Source organism: Aethalodelphis obliquidens, unplaced genomic scaffold (genome assembly GCF_003676395.1).
Source record: "Aethalodelphis obliquidens isolate GAN/ISIS:26980383/991018 unplaced genomic scaffold, ASM367639v1 scaffold91, whole genome shotgun sequence".
NCBI classification, from domain to species: domain Eukaryota; kingdom Metazoa; phylum Chordata; class Mammalia; order Artiodactyla; family Delphinidae; genus Aethalodelphis; species Aethalodelphis obliquidens.
The window spans coordinates 4,647,629-4,660,495 of record NW_020838035.1 but is presented as its reverse complement, the minus strand read 5'-3'; the positions used below and the strand labels follow the sequence as shown (position 1 = coordinate 4,660,495).

At 44.2% G+C, this 12,867-nt stretch overlaps 1 protein-coding gene across 2 annotated transcripts in view; it reads right to left on the bottom strand.

The window, feature by feature from the left end:
* STS (steroid sulfatase) overlaps positions 1 to 12,867 on the bottom strand; it is a 183,770-nt gene that overhangs the window by 111,581 nt on the left and 59,322 nt on the right. The window lies entirely within an intron of this gene.

Here is a 12,867-nt window from a genome sequence, read left to right as displayed (position 1 = left end):
AACAAAGAGCAAGTGAAACAGACCCTCATAAATTACAGAGAGTGTAATTATCAAAGACCCTAAAATAAGCATCCTTTATATGTAAAGAAACAAAAGATAAGCTTGGAAATGCAATCAGTAAAGAGATTTACAAAGAAAAATATTTTGTATGTTTTAAAAATATGGTCATATACATTGTATTTGTACAACATGACAGACAAAGATACGAATAAAATTTTTTTTTTTTTTTTTTTTGCGGTACGCGGGCCTCTTACTGTTGTGGCTTCTCCCGTTGCGGAGCACAGGCTCCGGACGCGCAGGCTCAGCGGCCATGGCTCAGGGGCCCAGCCGCTCCGCGGCATGTGGGATCTTCCTGGACCGGGGCACGAACCTGTGTCCCCTGCATCGGCAGGTGGACTCTCAACCACTGTGCCACCAGGGAAGCCCCACAAATAAAATTTTTTAATATTTAAAAAAAACTGGAATAAACAATTATTAGAAAAGTTGGAATTACTGGAGTTACTGGAAATAACATCAAAATGTTAATAAAAGATTATGTCTGGATGGGTATTTTGGAAGATGAGAAGACTTCCACCTACTTCCATATTACAAACTCAAATCAATGATATAATGGATGACTTTAACTTCTGTTTTGTGTACCCATTTATTTCTTAAATACAAACTATGCTTTGAAGCATTAAGATCCAGTCAAAATTATCAAATTGTATAAAGTCCACGAGAAAACAGCTCTGGAATTGGTAATTAGGAGGTTGCTGAGTCCCAAGACTGGTGTTTCAGTGAACAAATGGAAGAAAACAGATTGCAGAGTTGGAGAAACAACATGCTGTCAGAAAGCGGAAGCACCATCTGTAGGTCAGTCACATAGAACCCCACTGCTAACACGCCATCCCCACGCCTGACTGCCGGCCTCTAAGGCCAACACCTGAACAGCCTCCTGGGCTCACTTCTGAGTTTCCGTGATTGGGATCCTGTCTCCGCACATGACACAAAGGAGCTGGACCCCAAGCCCTGAGCTTCCTACACCCATTCTGTGTGTGGCCCTCTTGGTACTCATCCACAGTCCACAAGCATCCTATCTTTGGTGATGCAGGATTATAGAGAGGTCCTCTACACCATAAGGTCCAAAAGACCTGAAGTCAACCAACAATCTACATGACAATCCTTAGAGCTAACGTGATGGGGGTTGCGGGGGTGGGGGGGCAGGAGTAGGAAGAAAAAAGCCGAGTGAGGCACCAAAATGGTAAGGAGTTGGCCTGGGAGAGCGGTGGTGTCTAGTTCCCTCCTGAGGGCAGAGATGGATATCATTCTTACACATAGAAAAGAAACAGTAACAAGGTTGTGCACTTAGAAACCACTTTAAATGGTACCACTTCCAATAACAACGGAGATACATAGACACTGAAATAGCAAGCCTTGCATTTAATGCTGATTACAAGTATATCGTGCAAACTCATTGCAACACAGTAATTGTCAGCAAGAAAATCGTTAGGTTCGGTACAATGCCTCATCACATAATCGAAAGGGATGAAGCATGGCTCCTGTGTATGTAAATATGTAAACATTTGGGTGATCGCAGAGGGATTATCTCCAGGTGCATGAGTTATCTACTTAAAACAACTAACTCCAGGGACTTCCCTGGCGGTCTGGTGGTTAAGGCTTCGCCTTCCAATGCAGGGGGTGCGGGTTCCATCCCTGGTCGGGGAGCTAAGATCCCACATGCCTTGCGGCCAAAAAACCAAAACATAAAACAGAAGCAATATTGTAACAAATTCAGTAAAGACTTTAAAAATGGTCCACGTCAAAAAAAATCTTTAAAAAAAAAAAAAACTAACTCCAATGTCAAGAAGACCCCCGAAATCAAACATCAGCATTATATAAAACCCCCTCTATACATGGCAAACTCTCAGTGGATAAAGTCAAAGAGCTGCTAGCCTATCTTGAGACATAGTTCTTTCCCAAGTATTTATAACCACGTCCCCGTCTCAATTCAAATCTTCCTCTAAAGCCACAGTTTTATGTGCATACCCCTATTATGATCACAGCCTACCCTGCATTTCTTAACTTTTGCCCTGTAAGTAATTTATTAAATACACCGATGTCTGCTGACTGTTCAAGGATGGAGACCAAGAGTCAAGAACCCACAGACAATGATGTATGTGAGGGATTTGCATGGGGGAGGCCCTGGAAGATGGTGCAGGAAAAGGACATCCAGATGTTTGGATTCAATCCCAGCCTGGATTTCAGACTTGGGAGAGGTGCCTTCTCCCCATGTGGAGCAGGGCAGGGATGCTCCAGCCCTGAGATTGAAAAAAAAAAAAAAAAGAGAGGGAGTGCCATGTGGGTCCAGGAGCCATCCAGCCTTCTCCCTGAACCCCACCAGGAGAGATCTTGATTGATGGCCACTGGGAATCTCAGCAAATGATGATGGGGACCCCAAGAGCAAGCCACAGACATACTCACACTATGGGATTCAAGAAACAGTGGTTGCAAAGACAAAGAAAGTCGTTTGCACAGAGTACAACTGTCTCCAAGGAGACGAGGTCCACAAACCCAGGCCAGAGAAATGTGGGTATGACAGGCAGAATTTTAAGAACACCAGCAATATTCTTGCCCCCCTGTTATACACACCTTGTATAATCCCCTCTCCTTGAGGGGGGTGGGGGCGGGACCTGTGAATAGGGTGGGTGTCATTCCTGTAATCAGGGCACTGATCGGTTGACTCAGAGCTCATTCAACAGAGAGATTACCTTGGGTGGGCCTGACCTAATCAGGTGGGCCCTTAAAAGGTACGGAGCCCAGAAGTCTCTCCGAAGTCACGAGAGGTGTGCCCAGCTGGTATCAAAGGAGAAGCAAATAGCTATGATGAGAACCGCCTGCAGGGGCCATGTACCCAGGAGCGGTGGGTGACCTCTAGGAGCTGAAGGTGGCCGGGGACTGACAGCCAGCAAGGAGACAGGGAACTCAGACCCCAACTGCAAGAAACTGAATTCTTCCAGCACCCACTGAGGTTGGAAAGGGATCCTGAGCTTCAGAAGAGATGTCAGCCTGGTGACAGGCTAAGTAGAGGGGGCATCTAGCCCTGGCCTGGACTCCTGACCCACAGAGGCTGGGAGATAACTTACAGAGCTTCCTTAAAGCCACTGTTTGTTGTGAAACAACAGAAAATGAGTACAGTGGTTATAAATCTTAAACCAAATGCTTTCCTATCCAAAGCTAGAGAGATCTCAGGCTAGGAGATTTGGTTTGCAAATGTATTTCCATATCCCACATGTGGAAAAAAATCTGTGGTATTCATCACTATATCAAATTCTTTTCTTTTTTTCATACCACCTACAAATAGGTATTCAGCTGCACCTGTATGCTACATGGTATGAGGCTCAGCACTGCCCATGGCATCTCATAAAGGCCCAGGATACAATGTCTGGACGGAGCAACCTCAGAGCAGATAGAACAATGGGCATCGTGGTGGGCTGAGTCCCGACCCCCCAAAGATGCCCACGTCCTAATCCTCAGAACTTGTGACTATCTTACCTTAAGTGGCAAAACTTAAGCGGCAAAAGGCACTTTGCAGGTGTGATTAAGTTAAGGCCCCTGACATGGGAAGATGGTCCTGGATTAGCCAGGTGGGCCCAATGTGAGCTCAATTGAAGACGGGGAGAAATTGGAAGAAGCTAGTTCTGCTGGCTTGGAAGATAGAGGAAAGCAGCCAGGAGGTTAAGGAATGCAGGCACCTCTAGAAGGTGCAAACGGCAAGGAAACCATTCTGCCCTACAGCCTCCAGAAGGAACTGGCCCTGCTGCCATCTTGGTTTTAGCCCAGGGAAACCCACTTTGGACTTCTCACTTCCAGAACCCTAAGATAATAAATCTATGTTGTGGTGATTTATTACAAAGTGTGTGGCAATTATTACAGCAGTCACAGAAAGTGAATATAGAAAGGAAGGGAAGAACCTAGGGAAGGGGGACTTCGGGGAGGAAATGAGAAAAGAAAGGAAAAAGTTAGCATCCAATTTAAGGGCTGGTTTTCCTGCTGTTCTAGAACTGCAGGGGGCCAGGAGACCATTCGTCTCATGCCCTCCACAACCAACTCAACTCCTAGGACAGTGGGGAACTGAGAAAATATTTGCACACGTTGATTTGTGGACAGGTCATGACGCTTAACAGATAGGTGTAACCTTGGACGAGCCGTAAGTTATCACGTAAATGATTCTTTCTGTTAAGTTACAGAGTAATTCTTCAGTTCTGTGCTACGTTCCTGACCAGTTTATACTCAGGAATGACTTGATGAAACTACCAGAAAGCGTACATGCAAGTTTCTTTGTACATAATGACGCTTTTTCTATCCAAGCTCCAATTTGGAATATAACGTTGAAATACTTTGAACTCTAAATTTTCCTCCACCTACCAATATTCCTGCATGCTGCGGTAAACCTTTAATGTTGGGGTTTGGTTATTTCATCATTACGTACAAGACCTTTTTTTTCTGACCTCATTTAGAAACATTACAGTGTTTAAAGTGAACATTTATGAATTCAACCAACAGGGAAACCTGTAAATTCAGTCCTTCCCCTGCCTGAAAGTGCTCATAAGAGAGACTCTCTTGACTGAATTGTCAGAACATAAGCAATATTGTCTGAACCTCCACTTCTCCGTTCTGCCTGAATCCTTCAAGTTTGCCCCTGTCAGGGAACTACCTGAGGACCCTGCCAACAGAGGTCATATATGCATGCAGAAGTGATTTGACAGCAGTGTGCTTCTTTTTCCGAATAAAAATGCAACTCCCGAGGAATGCAGAAAAGTCAAGCGGCAGCTCTGAAAAATGTGTTTCCTTTACATGAAAATGGATTACAGGAAAAGAAGATGAATTTGCTTGCCCAACGCACACAAATGGATCATCTCCTCTGATAACCACTGCATCTGCACGACAGATCAAATAACAAGTAAATTCGCAGCAATGTGTTTCAGCCTAACTGTGGTTAGCTCTTCAGCTTAGGATTTATATTTTATTCAACAGAGGGACATCCCTGCCTTTTTTTAAATGCTTTTTGGATCCTTAGAGTTCAATGTTTGTTTGCAATGGAAAAGAAAGGCTTTAATGATTGAGAAATGGGACAAGATCTTGTTATCAGAGTTAGGATGACACATTTGAAATAGCCGTTCTTATAGATCAAAAATGATGGGGCTTCCCTGGTGGCGCAGTGGTTGAGAATCTGCCTGCTAATGCAGGGGACACGGGGTTCAAGCCCTGGTCTGGGAGGATCCCACATGCCGCGGAGCAACTGGGCCCGTGAGCCACAACTACTAAGCCTGCGCGTCTGGAGCCTGTGCTCCGCAGTAAGAGAGGCCGCGACAGTGAGAGGCCCGCGCACCGCGATGAAGAGTGGCCCCCACTCGCGGCAACTAGAGAAAGCCCTCGTGCAGAAACGAAGACCCAACACAGCAAAAATAAATTAATTAATTAATAAACTCCTACCCCCAACATCTTCTTTAAAAAAATAAAATAAAAAAGATGGACCATCGGCAATGCCCCACATCTCTAATGGGTGTCACAGCCTAAATTAGCAACCATGAAGTTAAGAGAAGGACTACAAAGGGTCCAGCCTCAGCTATAACACGTGACCTGTGCGATTCTGGGGAAATTTCCAAAATCCTCAGTGTCAATTTTCTCGTCAAACAGGAGGGCTAAGAATACTGCATTCTACAGAGAGGCTGAGAGCCAACGAGAGCTGCAAGGGCAAAATGGCGGATGCGTCTCATACGATACGTCAATGATCTCTAAACACCACTTCCACTGAGGAAATCTTTACAATCTATTAACCCACTTGGACAAAGACAGACAGAGAGCAGACAAGAGCAGAATGAGGAAATCCCACAGGTTTTTGGACAGTGGCAACTCCATGTTGGAAGAGGCATCCAAAAGAGGTGGCAACCTGAGCATGTGTCAAGGAAGATGGGATGTGAGATGGGGTGAGCCACCCTGCCCCCCCCCACAGAGCCATGGGCCTCCGCATGTGTGGGTCCCAATTCTCTGCAAGACAGGATTCCTCTCTGCGGGACGTGGATGGCCTCAGACCACAAATATTGACACCTGGATACGAGGGCATGGAGGGCATGGATACAACGGCCAGCCATCCAACAAGCTGTACCTACCAGTAAGTAGTGGAACGGGCTCAGTGTGGCACAGCCCCCCTTTTGACGATGAACAGAAGCTAAGAACCACGACACGTCTGAAAGGAATCTCTAACAGAAAGGACTGGGACAGAAGGACCAAAAAAAAACACACACAAAAAACCAACCATCGACCAACTAACCAATCAACCAAGGATGCTTCGCAAAAAGTGCATCTAGAAAACAAATGAGAACTTTTGGAAATGCATCGTATGTTAGACGACTCAGCAGAATGCTGGGAAGATGGGGTTGAGGACAGGTCAAAGGAAGATGGAGCAAAGAGGCCAAGTGATTGACCACAGGGGAGAAAAGATATGAAAATGGGGATATCAACAAGCAGGGGTCCAGTATGCAGCCAGTGGATATTCCAGACGAGGGGAGAAAGACAAAGCATGTAGGGGATAAATTACCCAGGATGCAAACGAGACATCGATTCAGAAGCAAAGGACATGCATCTCCACATTGAACAGATGTCCAAATGTAAGTGAAAACAGACCGTTTCATGGAACCTTTGGACACTGAGGACAAACAAAACATCCCAAGCACGTGATGGGTGACTGGGGGAGGATAAATGGGTTTCACCTAAAAAAAAAAATAAGACCCAGGATGGCTTTGGTCTTTGAATAGCCACAGCAAAGCAATGGCTGCAGGAACCAGAGGGAAAATCATTTCCAAACTAGAGTTTTAAACCAGCCAAACCACGGGGGCCAGAGCTGCACTGGCCCAGGAAGAGAGCCCATCGCGGGCCAATTATTTGCAGTTCAGGCGGACGGTCTCTGCTTCCACGGGACCTGCGACCCAGGGTGGGGAGATAGGGAGAAAGCCTTCATGCCCAGACGACCACATTTCTAGTTGTCGCTCTCTCATGAACAAGATCCCCAGAGAAGAACAACGAACAGGACGCAGACACCCTGTTGAGCTTGGGGGAACAGCGAAGCACGATTACCAATACCTGCAACAATTCAATCCCTGGTCCTCCTCTTTCTCACCGTTAAAAGAGGATAGTGGTAGCTGAGCAGTCAAAATCATGCTCGACTTGCAACACAATGCACCTGGATGAAAGCTACAAGGCTACCTCTGAAATCCTGACACCCACCCCTCATTACTGTGTTCACCTGGAGGACCACAGAGTTCCCAAGACTCTATGTTATGGGAAAAATGGTCCAAAATCTGGTATTTCTTCTCCGATTATCCGTGCAATCTGGGCACCAGACATGTCCAAGCCCAGCAGCGTTACCTGCAGCAACATGCAACAAAGGCTGTGCTGGAGAAGAATCCAGAGTGGGAAACAAGGCGGGGGCCACAAAGTAATTCAAAGGAACTATGTGATTATGAACCATGATCTGAGAACGGAGAAGGGTATCTAAGCAACTGGCTAAGAAGGAGAGGGATGGCAAGGCGGAGGGCGCCGTCAACATCCTAATTAAAAAACGTCAAACGATGAACGAGGAAACCATGATAAATTCATATCCACGTGAAAAATGTCCAGCCTCCTTAGGGATCAAGAATTAAAAGGAAAACAGAGGGAAAATGCTGTTTGTAATCTATCAATGTGGCAAACACAACGACAGGATGAGGTTGAAACTTGGAAAACGGGGACTCGTGCTTGTGGGTTATGTTACTGCACATATGCTCCCTGGATGCTTGCGAGCGTATGTGAGGATGAATATAGTCTCAACAGTTTTACACTCTCTGAATTGGTGTTTGCATTTCTAGCAATTTCGTTTTCTGTGAAACACACACAACACACGTGTCCTTTATCAATATATTCCTACCAACCTTAGTTAGAAATTTGTGAAGCCAGGAGAGTTGGGGAAAGGTTCAATAAATTACGTAATAGGACATTATGACGCCCTTAAAATTCTTGATTTTTTTCGAAGACTGTTATTTTGTCATGAAGAAAAACTTCAGGGTGTAAGTTTAGGGTGGAAAAGGCAAAATCTGACAGGAACTAAAGGCAGCAAGATCGCAAATAAAAGAAGTTCATATTTATATATGGATATGTATGTTTTCTGTGTCTATGTATAGAGACGTGCATACACAAAACTGAAAAGAAAGATGACAGAACTTTGTCGTTAGTTCTAGGGGAGGAGGACTAACGGTATTTACAGGATGCTTTATACCTTCTTGTGTATATGTATCGAATGTTCTACTTATCTTTGCAATCAGGAAAGAAAAAGAGCCTGCAAAGTACAATTTTATCATACTGTCTTTCTGACGCTGGAGACATTGTCATAGTAAATGCCCCAAACTCCTCAAATATGATAATTTGTACAAATGGGAATAAAAAAGAAAATGACCCTGGGCTCCCAGTTGGCCTGAAAGACCCTAATTGAGAAAACTTCAATTTGTTAAAGAATGACGTTCTGCCAAATACTGTGCGTCTGGCCCTTGTCATAGAATCAAAAAAAAAAAAAAAAAAAGATTCCCTTTTTAAGCCCTTATTCCTTTAGCACAAGCACCTAATAAATGGGTAATAAATACTTGTTGCAGAGAATTGAATTAACGCAGATTTCTAATCTCTACAGTTTTCCCCTCGTGAAAGAAAGCTCTGATTATTATAGTGCAGAATTTGAAGACACAACAGCAAACATACCCTAGGTCTAAAACCTTGGGTTTGCTGCACCTTCAGAACCCTCATCAATGGTAAAGCTCCATTTCTTTATCCCAGCCTCTTTTTAGGTAGGTTTAGCTGGAAAAAGGAAAATGACCCCTACGGTATCTGCTGAAAAGAGAGACATAAAAGGTAGACTGATTATTTCAAATTGAGAGCCCTGTGGATTTGCAAGGAGGAAATAAACACCATGATGGCGGTGGGCATGACTTCAGGGGTCCATCCTGGCCAGGGACACGGCCAGCCCACAGCCTGAGGAGGGCTCCGATTCCCCATCTCAAAGGTCTTGTCTGTTCTTACATTATAGCATCAGCGGATCAATGTCCATGAAACCCACAATGGGATGGAAAGCATCTAAATCAGTGTTCCAAGACAAATGCACCAAACCTCCAGGACGGTGCCCCAAAGCAGTGTGGGAGCACCCCCAAAATACACACAAACAATAAAATACTACTCATGGGATCCCCCAATACACACAAGCCACAAAGAGTCAGCCACTTGGGGGGATCCCCCAAATACACACAAACCACAAAGAGCCAGCCACTCGGGGGACCCCCCAGATACACACAAAGAACCAGCCAGTCATGGGTAGATCATGATTGAGAAGCACGCAGTGGCAACAGGAGTATGGATAGGATAAGAGGACATCCATCCTTCCCAGAGGACAGCCAGAAAGGAGATAGGATGTCAAGGGAAATTGTTCCTACAGGGAAAGAACCTGATGGCTTTCCTTTGTAGTGATCACAGTGACACATTTAACTCTAACTCTGCAAAAGAAAAAAAAAAAAAGAAAAGAAAAAAAGTCTGGGTGTGCGTGAGAGAGAGAGAAAGAGAGAGGCTAAGAAAAAACACGAAGTGTGTTTGGGTTTTCATGTTGAGAACATTCTTAAAGGAGTATCTTCGCTGTTGCCTCATCATTTCACCGCAAACATGCCTCTTGGAGAACATTCTCAACACGGAATCCACAAGGGTGCTGAAGCAGAAACGACTATGTATAAACACAGGTCTGTGTGTGTGTGTCTGAGACCACTATATGTACGGCTTCATTCAAACTGTAGGCGGCAAAGCAAACTACATGTCGAATGGCAGCTTCCACCGTGGGGTGGCTTAGGGGGGGATGAGGGGGAAAGGGGCAAAATGGTTGGAAAATGAGAGTCCAAGAGGGGCTGTGCTGTGGGCGAGTGTGTGTGATGGGCAGCACGATTACTGGGACTTGAGTTCGTGGGGAGTGTGAACCCAGGGAAGCTCCCACTACCAGACTCAGAGCTGGGGAAAGGTGTGAACCACGGCACTAGGCATCCACTTTGTTGTAGGAGGCTCATTCCCATCACTAAAGAAACACACCAAATGCATCATGTCTCCTCCCTCTGTCCCTCACCCATCCTTTCCCACTTGACCCAACAAATGCCCAAAGACCACAGAGGAAGCTGGAAACTCACTTCATTGCTTTTAGGATGCAGTCTGGTCCCATCCCACTCCTTCTGCCTCTCGAAATAGAACTGTCACGAGAGTAATTACCCTAATAAGGTTGGGAAAGCTGCAGCCTTCTTTCTTTACATCACAGACATTGTAAGGTGATTCGAGATTTCAGAGTCTAAGGTTACTGTGTATAATTTCAAAGTTTCCTACAAGCCCGATACAAAATTTTCTGAAGGGAATTACATCTTAGCTACTGCATGCTTTCCAATATTATGAAAGAGTTACAGCAAAAAAATAGTACTTAAGTAATATTTTCAAATTATTGAGATGGAAACTAGAGAATGGGGACTAAACCAATTCTTCACATTCCTAATGAAGATGACTTACAATAATATCTGAAATAAACTAAAGACTAGCAGTTTTTTTTAAATCATGGAACGTTACAAAGTTCTCTAACACTTCAAATGTGTGGTTTCTGAATAGGAAACCAAAATTACTTTTAGTTATCAGTATGATGTTCAGTATTATTAAATGTGCTTCACAAACTTATCTTCTGGATTTGTACGATAATGTCTCCGAAAGTGAGGACGTTATTAGGCAATTTCCTATTTCTAGCAAATAGAATTGTCCTTGAAAGATAAATTTATTCTGGAGTCGATGTTTTTTGGCCGAGGCTTACTTTAAAAAGCGAAACCCGCAAGTAACTAAGTGAGGAAATGACATCTACTCATTACTGTAAATGTACATTAGCTATGCATTTGACCAACCCCTCCCTGAATATTAGACTGTAGCAATAAATACACTTGAAACATAACTAGAAACAACTAGCTCCGCGTTCATCTGGTATGAAATGTTACACAATTCAAAGCAACTCAGCAACCCCCCTCAGGCTCTGGAAACAAACTGCAAAAAACCAAACAACTAGAGACTAATGTACAGTTAATAAAACTTTCAAATTCAAGGAAAGAACCTAGGTTTCAAGTCATGAAAGCAGGGGATTAGGAAGACATAATGCAAATGGGTAAATTTCCATTAGGTCTTCAAATCCAGAGTTGATTTTAATACAAAGAGAGAAATACAGTAGTATAGGTTAAAGCAATACAGAGATATCCTTAAGGCAGTACAGAGATACAACGTAGTACAATGGTGTAGGTTAAAGCAGTGGTATACCAACCACTCATCAGCAATTGATTATAATTTTAAAATTCAAAGATTGTACTCCTAAAATTATAAAAATCTAATTACAGACATTTGATGACTGCCTTCCAACACTTTATACAGAAACACAAAGAATTATAAGCTGTTGTATAGATTATTTCCTGATTGACTTCAAATAAGATCGTATTTTATACTTGAAACAATACAGTAGACTATCTTTCCATACAGCTCACCCCTAAAATGGAAAGTTTAACATGAGCTTCATATAGGAAAAAGAATCAAAATAAACAGAACACCTGACATGCAGGATAAATATTGGAACTGCTACACTTCAATGACTGTCAGTAAGATGAGTAAAATACATGCAGTGGAATATGGCAGGAAATTCCCGTACCTTAGTTTAAAATTTTGTTTCACTATATACAGAAAAAAGGTACTTGCTTGTGCCAGGAATCAGATACTTTTGCTCCTCTCTGGAATCCCAGGCTGGCGAGTAGGAGACAATCTTTAACAGGTATGAGGTTTCTTCACTTTTGGCCAAGAGGAAGACTGAGAAATCCCACAGAAGACATAAAGATCATTTTTTACATTGTGTAAGTTAGAAGCCAAATCACATCAGAAAGGCCTTTTTTTTTTTTTTCACGTAACTTTCTTGGTTGACTGAAATCCAAAGAATATCACTTAATATCAGTATTAGTATAGCAGAGGAACCACTTTTTTCATTCATGTATTCAACAATTATTTACTAAACATCTACAAGGCACCCTGAATTGCTGGACTACCATAGGGAGAGGCCTATGTTTCCTGTACTCAAAGAGCTTACAAAGCATCTGCAAAAACAGACAGGATCCAGATCAATGCTGGACAAAGAATACATCCACAATGGTATGAAACTGTCAACGGGACCAGGGCGCGTGGAGCATGGTGTGGGCCTCGCTAGCTGGAGGCCCAGTGCAAGGAGATGCCGGCTTGTGTGGAGGCCCAGAGGAAGAGGAAAACAAAGCAAGGGTGCGGCAGGCGCAAGAAGGGCCTGAGGGACACGGAGGGTGCTAGGAGCCCTATGATAGAGGCCTGTCCAGCTGTGGTTCTGGAATTCCACCTTCCTTCCGATGGAAAGCCGCTGGAGAGCTCTAGTAGGGCCAGAGGCAGGATCAGGCCTGGGTGTTGAGAAGGTGCCTCTGGCTCCCGGTGGTAGGAGAGGCCTTGATGGATGCAGACGGATCACCGGAGGCCAGTGTGTTGCACACGTGCGAGATGAAGCCGGCTTAGCCCAAGGTGTGCCACATCCAGCTGGAGAAACAAGAGACAGCAAAGAAGCCGACGCAAGGGGCCTTTGGGGCTTTTTACATTCGAGAGCTTCGCGTATCAACGCAATCTCCTCCAAGACAATCCATGAGGCTTTTTGTTGTTGTGAATCCCTGTGGTTTGACAGCAGCGCCGCTAAGGAAATCGTGGGTACGACACAGGGGAGGCCACGGACAGACCTCGCTCGTCTGTATGTAAGTAACT